Source organism: Hibiscus syriacus, unplaced genomic scaffold (genome assembly GCF_006381635.1).
Source record: "Hibiscus syriacus cultivar Baekdansim isolate YM2019G1 unplaced genomic scaffold, ASM638163v2 tig00116997_pilon, whole genome shotgun sequence".
Classification (NCBI taxonomy): domain Eukaryota; kingdom Viridiplantae; phylum Streptophyta; class Magnoliopsida; order Malvales; family Malvaceae; genus Hibiscus; species Hibiscus syriacus.
In genome coordinates, this window is record NW_024063513.1 from 2,830,641 (window position 1) to 2,845,113 (window position 14,473).

Below are 14,473 nucleotides of genomic sequence, written 5' to 3' on the forward strand. Positions count from 1 at the left end.
TCAGTGATATCTTAATGCAACCAATACTTTGAATGTCAGTAGCAAGGAAACATCAGCATGACGACCTGCGGTTCTAGCTTGTCACACTATTAACCGCTCTTTCTTTCGCTGTCTCCTCTCTCTATCCTCATTGTCTTGAATTCTCTAGCATTGCCTGTGTCTCCCTTCTCCACCTTTGTCTATTTATATATATAGTTTGGAAAACCTTCTTCTCAATTCCAATAATAATAGGAAAAAAGACAGATTTTAGGTAATTGTATAATGTCTCGGGCAGGGTCTAGTAGGTGGTGTCCAACACCACAGCAGCTTATGATGTTGGAGGAGATGTATAGGAGTGGGATTACAAACCCAAATTCCACTCAAATCCAACACATCACTTCCCAGCTCTCTTTGTATGGCAAGATTGAAGGCAAGAATGTTTTCTATTGGTTCCAAAACCATAAGGCAAGACACAGACAGAAGCTTAGAAAGAAACTTACCAGGCAACTACAACATCATCATCAACTTCTTCACTACTTCGATTCTCCTGCTGCCTTTCGACATCATTCATACTATAACTCTGGCTCACCCCTTCTTTTTCCTCAGGTAACCAAAAAAAAGTAGAGAGGAAATACTCATTTTATTCGATAGACTAATAAGTTTTCGAAATATATTTAAATGAAATGATATTAATGAGAACTTGATTTATGTGGAGGTTTTCTTGAAAGTTTTGTATCTGTATCATGCAGGAAGATATGAGAATCATAATTGAAGAAATATCTCGTAAATAAACTTTAAGAGATTAAAATTAGGGTTCCTTTAAAAGACAAAATATTAATGTCTCCAAAGTTCACATATCATCTGCATACGAGTGTATATATCCATGCATGTGCTTGTTTGTATTCTTTTAGTCAGATAGTATTATCTTTTGATTTTTGTCTCGGGACCTTCTTCACCACTGCTTATTCTTTAGTATGGCCTATTAATGGGTGCTAAGTTTTCGGCTTTTATTCATTTATAATATGTTCGCCTTTGTTTTCATACTCTCTCTAATGGTTTTCTTCTGGGTTGCAGGCAGGGATTCATCATGAAGCAGCGAAGCACTCGATGAATTGTACGTGGAAATTTAATATCCCGGAGAGAACGGACAAGAACAAGGGCATGATGAGAACGTACGGCAGTGATTGGTTGATGATGGTTGATGTTGGCCCACCTTTATCATCACCACCATGCTACTCCATGATCTGCAGGCCACCCCTTAAAACCCTTGAACTTTTCCCACTCAGTGCTTCAGATCTCAAGGAAGACACCAACATTAACAAGGACTCCTAAGCCTCACTTAATCCACCCTCCATTCAAATAAATCATCCTCTGCTTCCCAGTTGTTCTTTTTAGATGAAATTATGGTTAATTTGTTTGTTTTTGTTTAATGTGTGTATGGCAAGTTTTTAGGGTGCTAGACCGTCAAGGATCTAAATTGTATGGGGAGTAAAGTCACAGCTAGTATTTTGCTCCTTTCTGACAGCTATATATTTATATTATTACCTAATAATAATAATCAGCACTGTCTTTTGCTGACACACATGAGATGAAAGCACAATACCAGTACTCGATGGACATGCAATCACATAGAAATCAGCCTTTTTCCTCTTTAGCTGGACTTGGATCTTTCAGATAAGTCGAATAGTCATTAATGCAATATTATCGATATATACGGAGAGGGTGAGACTGAGAGATAAAGAATTAGTTTGGCACGCGGTATCAACGTATTTTCTATTTAAATATATATATTTTAATTACTTGTTAATACTCTACTCATAAAAAAATAAATTTTACCAGAAATAGTTATATGATATCTAGATTAACAAACACTTCCATATACTAAAAAAATGTGATTGATCCAATACATATCCATTAAAGTTTCTATTCTAAAATTCAAACGAACTGTTTTTGAGAGAATGAACACATCTCGTGAACGAGGTGAAAAAATACAATTGAAGTTTGAGAAAGTTTGCCATGTCGGTACTAAATTTGTAAATAAAATTATTTTTCATAACTAATAAAGAATAACTATGAGGGGGGGGGGGAGAGAGAGAAAGTGATTGGGACAATACAATAAAAACGAATGCTTGAAAAGAGCGTTGCAAGTTAATGGAATATTTCCGCTTTTAGGGACAGAAATAAATAACTTGAGACGATATAATTTAATTACTATACGAGAGGTAAAATAACCAAAGCAAGCAACATTTCATGCATGTAAACATAATTAAAATATCAGTCAAGTAGAACGAATTAGAACATCGGTTAAGTAGCACGACTGAAGATATTGAATGATCTTATCAAATGACTATGTCTTTTAAATAAATACTATTACTTGTAATTACATCAGATTAAATAGGTATCGGTCATTAGAAATTTTTTGAATTACTGTTAAATTAAATTAAATGGAATTATAAGTTATAATTAACAATGGTTATTCTGAAAAACAGTTTATTATCACTATTATTCCAAAACTTCAATGTTTTGCTCGGAATATGAATACATTTTTTTTAATTAATCACTGATATATGATCTTGCTTAAGGGACCTAGTACCTCATCCCACTAGATCAACTGGTTGTTTGTATATCAATATTTAACATATACTTGTAATTTTTATCATATTACTCTCTGTGCATTAGAAAGAAACATTATAATTCTTGTATCGTTTTAATCTAAACCGTTAATTGAATAATGGTAGCTAACATGGTATCAAGTTGACCCGGTTCAATGGTCTAAATGTATTTTCATATTTTCATTCAAATTTCTTAAAACATAATTCGCAAAAGAAATTCCCCTTAAAATTAGTCGCGAAACCCTTATGAACAAAAAGAATAAAATCTCCAAACCCATAAATTTTAAAATCCCAAATCACGCAAATTCTTTGTATCGTGAGAGATGCAGCTTCCAGATTGCCTGGAAGTATTGGCACTCGTGCAGATGTTTGCACTTTGATAAGAGACTCTCAATATATTGTAGAAGACGTTTCTGATGCACTAGTTAATCAGGTTGTTAGTGGGGTCTTGGACCGTTTGCATTACGAACGTGATCCTTGTGTACAATTCGATGGAGAGAGGAAATTGTGGGTTTATTTACATAGAGAAAGAGAAGAAGAAGATTTCGAGGATGATGGTACTTCATCCACTAAGAAATGGAAGAGGCAGAAAAAAGATACTGTGGAGCAACCTGATCTAGGAGATGTTACCGTGGCATTTTATGTAACTGGAGATCAATCAGGGCTAGATTTGGGCTCTGATCTTAATGCAGACCCTCCGTGCACTGACGGTGATAAAAAGATGGAGACAAATTTTCACGATCGACAAAATGTGGAGGATAATGCTGACACCGATCATGGGTCTGAGCAAGGTAACACTCAACACGGTCATCCGGAGCAAGAAAGCAAATTGCTATGTCAAGAAAATTCGAATAATGATGAATTTGATGACGAGGCTTTTGGGGGAGAGAGGTCGGTTGGACTCCTGGGTGCAAGCTTATCATGATCAACATTTCAGGTAGTTTTCCAAAGTTGTAAGAAATATTTATGGTGGCTGTATCTTTATTACTAAATTTCGTTGACAATTGGAAGGCAGTAGCTTTCCCCTTCCACAAAGCGTGCAGCTTACCTTGCTACGAGTATAATGAAGGGGATTCTGTTCTATTTTATGCTTTTATAACTGTAACTTCAAATAAAAGAGAACACTGTGTTTGCATCATTCTTTAAAGTGTGCTACACCCCGACCTGATTGATAGTTTCTGACGATGTGAAACACCGGCGTTTTTTCAGGTTGAAGTCCACTGAGCGTAGAAGGAGCGGTTACTTGCCCCGTTCAAGGTTTTTCACATGTATCGTGAGATTTCTAGCCAAAAATGCAGATTAGAAAGTGATTGTATGAGCTGCCCCCAAGAGCAAGAATACATGTGGATATTTGCGTTTCATATATTTTTCGGTTTCTTGAATATAGTTTTCATATGTTCACTGAGCTGATAAAACATGCAAACTTGGCTTTTGTAATATGCCGTATTCTGCATTAATACAATAGCTTTATGTGCTTATTTTTCATATACTTCCTCTTGTAAATGCCTGATCTTGATCTTCAGCTTGGTTTTGTTTTTTCCAAGCATTGTTTTCTTCTAAAGTATTATGCCATGTCATTGTTGGGTTGAGATTTTTATATTGTTTTTTTTCAATTATAAATTAATTTGTTTTATATTTTTTATGATTACTCATGTTAGTTTAATTTTGATAAAAATAAATTGCATGTTTATATATTTTTGAATAATTCGTTAAAGTGGTTTGATTTAGAGAAAAAGTTACCCACTTCAAAATTTTTTTGGGTGTTTTCAAAGTCTTTATATTCTGTAAAATTTACTATGGTAAAATTAAATTAATTCGTGTGCTAGTATGTATATGGGATATTTCCTGCATCCAGTGGAATTCTTTAAACAAGCAAACAATTAATAAAATACAAGAAAAGAGAGTTGGAGTTCATCAAGATGAGGATTCCGAATCTGTACACATTTTTTTTCCTTTTGTACTTCTATTTGTTTTTCTCAAAATGTGTCTTGTTAATAGTAGTGAGTGGTAGTCTGGAGTCTTTCAGGGCTTCATAGGCTGCTTTTACATCTCCATTAGCTAGTTTAGCAGATTTTGCTTCCCAAGAAAACTTCAATAACTCCTCGAACGGAGTTTTGAGTTCGTCAATTGATGAAACACTCGGAAGGTTGAATGACCTCTTCCTTGGAGTGGAGCAAGACGGCTTGTCCACCTATGATTTAAAACATTAACCTTCGATAAGTATGTTACAGGATAGATCTCAGGCGTAACGAAAGTGACGCCATTGGACATTTTCTGATTTGTCTAACAATAACAAGAGCTAGTACGAGTCTTGATGACTTTTACCATGTATTCATCATCCAGGCATTTCGCTGCATTCTCTGTAATTTCTACAATTTTGTGGTAGTGACCACCTTTCAGGTTTCTCAAATCATCACAAGAAGGAAATATCACGGCATTCATGTTCCCGCAAGCATCACGGTCAAGTTGTATTGAATCTGCACAAGTCTCTTTTTTATCAGTTTATAGTTTCTTTGTAATATCCAATTTTGGTTTGTTTTGACAAATCAAGATACTTACGGTCGATGGATGTTAGGCAACTGTTGTTTTCCGTGTTGACATCTTCAAGAGCAGCGGACACAGCAGAAGAAAATTGATCACAGAATATCCGATTGGCTTCCATCCCACCACTGATTGAACAGAAGCAAAGAAGAATTGTAAGTGATCTACATCTGAATTTTCTAAGATACTTTGAGGCCTATGTAACTCGGACATGAGTGCCATTGTTGGATATGGCCATATTCACTTGGTCCTTTTTATGTCGGATATGGGTGTCGAATACCAACATTTGAAGAAAAATGATGAATTCAAGCAACATAACCCTGAGCGAGTAGCATACCTAACAATGGAATCCACGGAATCAACATTTCTCTTCTCTAGGCTAAGAAGGGATTCCAGAGCATTCCTCCATTGCTGAGCACTCATTTTTGTCTGCTTCAAACTGCACAGCAATTCGTAAAATGTTCAATAGGGGGAAAACCATTAAAGCAGAGATCAGATGTCAAGGAAAAATATAATTAATACATCATCATCAAGAAAACAACCGATACCAGTTTTGAAGAACATCTTCCATGTCTTTCTTTCCACATTCTACAGCAGAAACATCTTCAACATAGTGGGATTCTGTGCTTCCCATGTGAGTCTTCCATTCCGTTTTAACAACAAAAGTGGACTCTTGCATGATAGACATTAGTTCACTCGTTTTGCTAGTTATGTTCTCCTTCAGATCATGGACCGCCATTTGGACCTAAAGCGATTAATGAAAGGAATTTATTCCCCGGGAAATGTTATAAAGCATCAATAAAAGAACTTTCCATAAGAATAACAAGGTCAGAAGCAATATGTACAAGTACCAGTTTTTTCTTCCTAGCACTTGAATCTGCAAGCAGCTCCGCCACCTTTTGTAGCAATTGCTTTTCTTCATTAATTGCACATTCCTACGTGTGTAACACAGTGTATTAGTTTTAACTGTAACGGGCATTTTAGTCAAATGCACTTATATCAGAATCAAGAACAATAACCAACCTCAAACTTCTTTTCAAACTCGGACAGTTTGTTGTCATTTAAGGTTTGTGCTTCTTCCACGATTTTGGTGAGTTTGGATGTATGCATGTCTGAAGTCGCAAAGGAATTCACTGTTATTTTAGAAATAGACCTTGCATTATCCACTGCCCGGGAATGTGCCTGTATATTATTATATAGAAAGAAGTGAATCTACTATCAACGTCTTTCAGTTACAGGTTAGCCGATACATGAATCATTAAATTACAGACCTCGCGCCTGTAGCGCAAATGCGGTTAGCTTCTCTTCTTGCTTGTAAAGACTACTTTGAAGGTCATTAAGTCTTGCATCAGCTTCAGAAGCAATTCCTTTGAAGAGCTGAGCCATTATAAACAACTTAATAAGAAGAAGAAGTACAAAAGGGTTCACTAAAAAAACAAGCTATCTTAATACTGCTTACATCTTCTAGGTCATGTGAGTGTTTAGAAACTTCAGAATTTAGATCACCAAAAGTGGATTTGGAGTTCACATCAAGCTTTAGAGCTAGGATGTCCAAAGCTATGATACCCAATACGTATGTGTCCTTCAACTTCCCCAACCTTCCTCGAAGTTCTTCCGTAGCCTTCAGTTATAAACAAGGAAAGCTTCCTTTCTGAAAACCAAAGAGCATAAAAGAAATAAATCATTACTACATAGAACAACTATGCCAAAACAATGTGCACTCTGAAGGATACCAACCGATCTTGGCAAACAAATCTGAGACATCTGAAGCAGCATTTTCCAGCTCTGCTCGTAGTTCAAAAGCATGCTCAACAAGTGCTTTCTCTGAAAAATTAGCAAAGGGCATATTTAATATCAGAAACTATCCACAAGTGCTCAACAAGGTCATATTTTATATAAGTGTCGATACTTTTAAACATTATGTTCTGTCCAGTTTCAAAACTTTCTTTGAGTTTCGAAATTATGACCCAAAAGAGTATCGATACTCTTGCCCAAAAACTCACGAATTTATCCAAAACGAAAAACAAGTATCGATATTATCCTTAGGGTACGTTTGGTTCACGGAATGTAAGATTATCAGTGGAAATGTAAGATTACCAGGGAATAGGATTACTGAGAATGTTGTATTTTGTGTTTGGTTGGCTTAGCAGGAATGTAAGATTACCGTATTTATTTAAAGGAATTAAAGATTATTGGAATGTATATTCGACCAAATTGTCCTTATTATATATTTATTTTTTAACAAGTTGGAAAATATTTATATATTTTCTTTAAAAAATTTAAATTCATAAAATTTATATAATTTTTTTACAAAATTGAAAATATAAAAAGGTTTAATGAAAGGGTAAAATTTTATTTTAACTCTTGAACTTCATATAAAATTTTAATTATAGATCTTTCTTTGTAAATCTAAAATAGTTTAAGGATAAATTTATAATTTAACCTTCGTAGAATTTTTACTATTCAATGACAGAAAAATAATATTTTTGGGAAAAACAATCAAGGGCATTTTAGTCCAAAACATCAGTAATCCAATAATACTTAAGGAAATATAGGTAATGACATTCCCAGTAATATACACAAAAAATCCACTATTGGTAATCTTACATTACTGGGAATGGGATTCTCGGGCTAACCAAACGGGGGAATGTGGATTTTATTCCCATGGGAATCACATATTCCCCCATTCAAACGTCCCCTTATAGTATCGATACTCTACCTGCAGAAGTCATAAAACAAGTACAAAAAACTTTATTTCTCAATCCCAAAGACTTTAGTGAGGTCTCTAAACATGCTTAAAGTTTTATTTGATCAACATGGTTCATAATAGAGGCTTATTAACATTTTTATAACATCAAAAGAACAATCTACCATAGAAATTGCTAAACATGATTTCCATGATCTACACTTGGTATGAGCAAGCTATAAGTGTGTTACCTTATTGCCTTGGTTGCTAAAACACCTCTTGAATCAACTAGGAGTCACCCTACCTTCAAAAAATACCCATTTTGAAAACAAAATCTAAAACTCACAAAATGGAGCTTGAAACAAAGCTTGAAGGGTGGAGAGAAACATTATCACCTTAGCTTAGCAACCCCACACTTAGAACTCTTAATATATCAACTTGGAAGGAATAAGAAAGAAATGAATTATGGAAGAAAGAATAGAAGTATTTTTTGAGTAGGTATAGGATGGTTCAGGTATAAGATATAAAAAGGAATGGGTTTTTAGCTTTTAGTTTTAACTATGGGCAAACTACATTATTAGTCCCCCAACTTATAAATCATAAAACTCTTATCACTTAACCACGATTCCCTTTAGCCTCAACTCAAGTCCACTAACACTAAACTTTATCCAACTAATTTATAAAGTCTTTTGGGCTCAACTTTGGGTCTTGGGATGATCCAAACTACTAACACAAGATTCGGGGTGTTACAATTTTTGCTGCTTTAAATGACACTTCCTTTGCCACAAATTTTGCGAGTAAACTCTGTAGCCTGTGTTGAATCAAAATAGAGTAAAAACTCTAATTGATCGGAAAAAAAAACTCTCTTTAGAATAATCTCACAAAATTACAAAAGGGAAGAACTCTTAAGAAAGCTTTCAAATGCTTATAATTAAGCTTTGATTGTTGGATGATAAAACTCAAATACAAGTAGGGTATTTATAGGTTATAAGAAACAATCTAAACCACTCATTAAAATAAACACTAAATAATCTAAACCATTGAAATTAAAACATGAGAAAATTACTTAATTTTCACCTAACTAAATTGATGTAAGCAATGACATCAAAACTAAATTTAGGTGTGAACATATAGGCTAATATTGAATTTTCAACACTCCCCCTCAATGTTAGCCTCCATTCTTTGAATCACGCCATGCTGACGACGGAAATGTTCAAACTTTCCAACACTCAAGCTTTTTGTAAACAAGTCAGCAATTTGCTCATCTGTCTTGATTTGCCTCATCTCAATCTCTTCTTGCAAAACTTTTTCCCTAACAAAGTGGTAATGTACTTCCACATGTTTAGTTCTTGCATGAAAGACAGGATTCTCCGCCAGCCGAATTGCCGATTGGTTGTCACAATACAACGGAATTGCATAATCTACTGGTTGATGTAGATTATTCATCAAATGTATCAACCATGTACTCTCTTGAGCTGCCATTGCTGCTGCTCGATACTCAGCTTCAGTGGTTGACAATGATACCGTTGGTTGTCTTTTGCTACACCAAGAAATTGTTCCGGAGCCAAGCTTAAACACATACCCAGTTGTTGATCTCCTGGTGTCATGATCTCCTGCATAATCAGCATCACAATAACCATCTAACTTGCAGTCTTCACCTTTCTTGTACAAAAGACCATAGTCAATTGTATTCTTCACATATCTCAGTATTCGTCGAACTGCTTCCAAATGAGGCTTCTTTGGATTTTGCATATACCGACTCATCACACCAACTGCATAAGAAATGTCAGGTCGGGTCAAGGTTAAGTAGATCAGACTACCTACCAATTGTCGATACATTGTTGCATCTTCCAAATCTTTTCCTTCATGTGCACACATTTTGATATTTGGTTCCATTGGCGTTGAAGTTGACTTGCATTCGAGCATTCCAAACCTCTTCAGCAAATCTTTAGCATATTTCTGTTGACATAGAAATATTCCTTCGTGTGTACGATCAACCTCTAGACCAAGGAAGTGCTTAAGTTGTCCAAGTTCCTTCATCTGGAAACGAACTGATAAATTCTCCTTCGTCTGAAGAATTTCTGCCTCATCATCACCGATTATGATTAAGTCATCCACGTACACTAGCACGATAGCTAGCTTACCTTCATTGGCTTTGACAAACAAGCTAGAATCTGCAGGTGTTACTGAATAACCACTTTTCGTTAGAAATTCAGCAATCTTACCATACCACGCCCTAGGTGCTTGTTTCAATCCGTAGAGTGCTTTTCGCAGCTTACACATATATTCAGGATGATCTTGACTCTGAAAACCCATTGGTTGGGTCATGTAGATCTCTCGATCTAGCTCTCCATGAAGAAAAGCATTCTTTACATCCATCTGCCACAAGTTCCAGTCTTTGTTGGCTGCAAGTGCAAGTAAGACTCGTACGGTTGTAAGTTTCGCCACTGGACTAAATGTTTCATCATAGTCTAATCCATACTGTTGAGAGAAACCACGAGCTACCAATCGCGCTTTGTACCTCTCGATTGACCCATCTGGACGGCGCTTTATCTTGTAAACCCATTTGCAAGATATGGGTTTCACATCTTTTATCTTTGGTACAATATCCCAAGTTTGATTTTGCTGAAGTGCATCGATCTCTTCTTTCATAGCTGTCATCCACTCAGAACTCTTCGATGCTTCTTCGAACGTCTCAGGCTCCGTTGCTTCTTCAATTATGGCTGCATTGGCATATTTGGGATTTGGCCTTCGTATTCTTGTTGACCTTCGAAGTTGAGATTGTGGAATTGATTCTTCTGTTTCACTAGGCCCACCTTCTTCGTTTGGTTGTTGATACACGCCAGTTTGCCACGGATTCTGAGTCACTCTTTGTTCGACATCATCGCCATTTGGATCTTCTGATTCATCTGAACTTGTTTGAAGTTGAACATCATGCTCCCCCATTTTTTGTTGTAGTTTGTCTCCAAATTCTCTCGAATCTGGCAACACCTCCTTCTCTGAGGACCACCAAGAAGATGCTTCATCAAATACCACATTTCGTGACGTGTAGCATCTTCCACTAATTGGATCACAATATTTCCACCCCTTTCTCTGGCTGTCATATCCCACAAAGATACATCTAACAGCTTTCTTGTCAAATTTGCTCCGTAAATGATCAGGAACAAACACATAACATACACAGCCAAATACTCGAAAGTAGCTAACTGTAGGTTTTATGTTCCATAGTTTCTCAAAGGGTGAAACAAATCCTAACCTTGGTTGAGGAAGTCTGTTGATCACAAAGGCTGCAGTCCTCATTGCTTCAGCCCAAAAACCTTCCAGATACGTTCTTTGCATGTAGCATACTTCGACAAATTTCTGCAAGATGCCGGTTTTTTCTTTCCGCTACACCATTCTGTTGTGGCGTGTTGGCACAAGTGTACTGATGACGTATTCGGCATTCCCTTAGGTATTGAGAGAACTCGTTTGATCTATATTCTCCTCCGTTGTCTGTGCGCAAGCAGCATATCTTCTTTCCCACTTCTCCTTCAGCTGAGTCTCTGAACTCTTTAAATTTTGATAAAGTATCAGATTTTTCTTTCATAAAGAAAACCCACACACATACCTGGAGAAGTCATCGATGAATGTTACCATGTACCGCATACCGCTAATTGACTGTTGCTTAACCGGTCCGAACACATCAGAGTGAACCAACTCCAAAGGTTCTTTTGCTTTAAACTTCGACTCGTCATATAGTAATTGGTGTGCTTTACCATACTGGCATCCCGCACAGACCGTGTCTGTTCTCACGTCTAGTTGAGGAAGCCCTTTAAGCATCGACTTTTTCACCATCACACTTAGCTTGGAATAGCTAACGTGACCTACCCGCATGTGCCATAGATCTGATGTCTCATTTTTCCTTGTCCTGTCTACATATGCAGACTCTGCTGACATCACGTAAATTGATTCCAAACGTCGTCCCTCCATTGTTGGTGTTTCTGTGATTTTGACGTCACGATAAACCTTCACGTCTTGGGGACCAAATAAGACATAATGGCCTGATGATGTTAGTTGAGCCACAAATAGCAAATTTTTCTTCATTCCTGGGACATGGTAAACATCTTGGAGTTGCACCTGGTTAGTATTATATCGAGGAGTAACTATTGTCTTACCGATGTGAGTTATCGGTAACCTTGAGTTGTCAGCTGTCACCACCACACGACCTCCATTGTACTCAGACAGGTTTTGCAACTTTTGTTTGTCACCCGTCATATGATTTGAGCAGCCAGAATCTACAATCCAATCATTCTTGTAGTCAATCCGTTCTGGTGTTGTTACCGTGAGAGCTAATTCTTCTTCCTCCGTAGCAAATAACGCTTCAGCATCCCAACCATCTTCACTATTCTCCTTCGAACAAGAAGTAGCAGTATTACTTTCAACAGGCTTTTTCTTGGTCCAACAGTCTTTTGCCATGTGGCCCATCTTCCCACAATTGTAACACTTGCCATCGAACTTTCTACTATTACCGCGATTCTTGGAAGCTCCCCCTGAATGAGGGCCTCCCTTTCCTTGGTAATTTTTCACCTTGTCACCATCCTTTTTAGATCCATTGCCAGTATACCGCTGAAAAGTGCCTCTGCTTTTGTTGGTGTAGAGCGCTTCCTCTTCACCCTTCAGCGAGACTCCTCCCATTTGCTTGGCCATGGCTTCTTGACCTGCAAGCAAATTTTCGAACTCAACAAGCGATGGTTGTGTCGGCCATCCCTGTACAGCGGCAACAAACCCTCGATATTCGGGTCTCAAACCATGGACAACTATTCTTTTTATCCTGGCTTCCCCAATAGCAGCTGTCGGATCTAATTCTGAAATTTCACGGCATATCGACTTCACCTTGTGAAAGTATTGGGCAACCGCCATGTCGCGTTTCGCCATTGATAGAAGTTCATTCTCGAGAAGTTGCAATTTTGTATCGTTCCTCTTCGAAAAGAGAATAACAAAAGTGTCTCATGCTTCCTTTGGTGTTTTAGCATCCCGGATGTGCTCCAACATTTCTTCTTCAATTGTGGTCTTTAAAGCAAACATTGATTTGCCTGCTTTAATTTTCCACTTTCGCAAGATTCCATTGGCATCTTCTGTCGCCGGTTGTGTAACTTCACCACCACCGACAACCTCCCAAAGGTCTTGACCTTGTAAGTATGACTCCATACATATTGCCCACGTGTTGTAGTTTTTGTTGTTGAGCTTCTTGATTCCTCCAACTACTTGAAGATCACCCATCTTAACGGCAAGGCTTTGACTACACCGAACAAGCTTGAGTAACAAACGTGCAGAGTACTAAATTACTCTAAACACAAAGAAGCTCCACAAGGTTTGTAAAAACCTCGACAATAACTCAAGAAATATTTTCTGATGTGGAAGATCAGTTAAAAAACTGCAGCCACAGAGCATACTCAGAATTTCAAGAGTTCTTAAAAAACGTGGCTCGGATACCAATTGTTGAATCAAAATAGAGTAAAAACTCTAATTGATCAAAAAAAACTCTCTTTAGAATAATCTCACAAAATTGCAAAAGGGAAGAACTCTTAAGAAAGCTTTCAAATGCTTATAATTAAGCTTTGATTGTTGGATGATAAAACTCAAATATAAGTAGGGTATTTATAGGTTATAAGAAACAATCTAAACCACTCATTAAAATAAACACTAAATAATCTAAACCATTGAAATTAAAACATGAGAAAAATACTTAATTTTCACCTAACTAAATTGATGTAAGCAATGACATCAAAACTAAATTTAGGTGTGAACATATAGACTAATATTGAATTTTCAACCGCCTGTGCATTGCACAATATCCTGCCAACGTGTCTGGGAAGGTCGATAAGCGTTTTTTCTTCACAGTTGGTCTTGGAACCAACCCATGCCAGCATAACCAAACCTGCCAAGGTCCTAACGGCACCCAGTTTGCTGCTTTAGTCAACAATGTGTAGTTTGCAATGCTGACTACAACACTACTCCAGACTCATTTCTTCGGCCAATCTAACGGAGTTTACACCCCAGATTTTCTAAGCAGTCCTATAATTCCGTTTAACTATACAGGCACACCACCTAACAATACTATGGTAAGCAACGGAACGAAGGTAGTAGTGCTTCTCTTTAACACATCGGTGGAGCTAGTTATGCAGGACACAAGCATTCTTGGAGCGGAAAGCCACCATCTTCATCTACATGGATTCAACTTCTTTGTTGTGGGGCAGGGTTTTGGAAACTTTGACCCAAATAAGGACCCTGCAAAGTTCAACCTGATTGATCCTGTTGAAAGGAACACGGTTGGTGTGCCATCAGGGGGTTGGGTTGCGATTCGTTTTCTAGCAAACAATCAGGGTAAGTTACATGTTGAACATCCTTACGATGCATCGAATGCTTGCTTTGAGTGACTATGATTACAAATGAAAACAAGAACCGCATTGTTGCTGGGGTATGGTTCATGCATTGCCATCTAGATGTGCACACCAGCTGGGGCTTGAAGATGGCTTGGATTGTATTGGATGGTGAACTTCCCAATCAGAAACTTCTGCCTCCACCCGCAGATCTTCCTAAATGTTGATCAATATGACTCACCTGTTGGGGTCCATTTATTTTATTTCAACCATTTTGGTTTGCTGACCCTTTTTTT

General features: G+C 37.2%; 2 pseudogenes; one reads left to right on the forward strand and one right to left on the reverse strand.

The window, feature by feature from the left end:
* Window positions 1-3,861, forward strand: part of LOC120194118 — a 30,095-nt pseudogene extending 26,234 nt beyond the window's left edge.
* A 693-nt stretch (window positions 3,862-4,554) lies between these two features.
* On the reverse strand, window positions 4,555-6,978 carry LOC120194302 (annotated as a pseudogene).
* Between the last annotated feature and the right edge of the window lie 7,495 nt (window positions 6,979-14,473).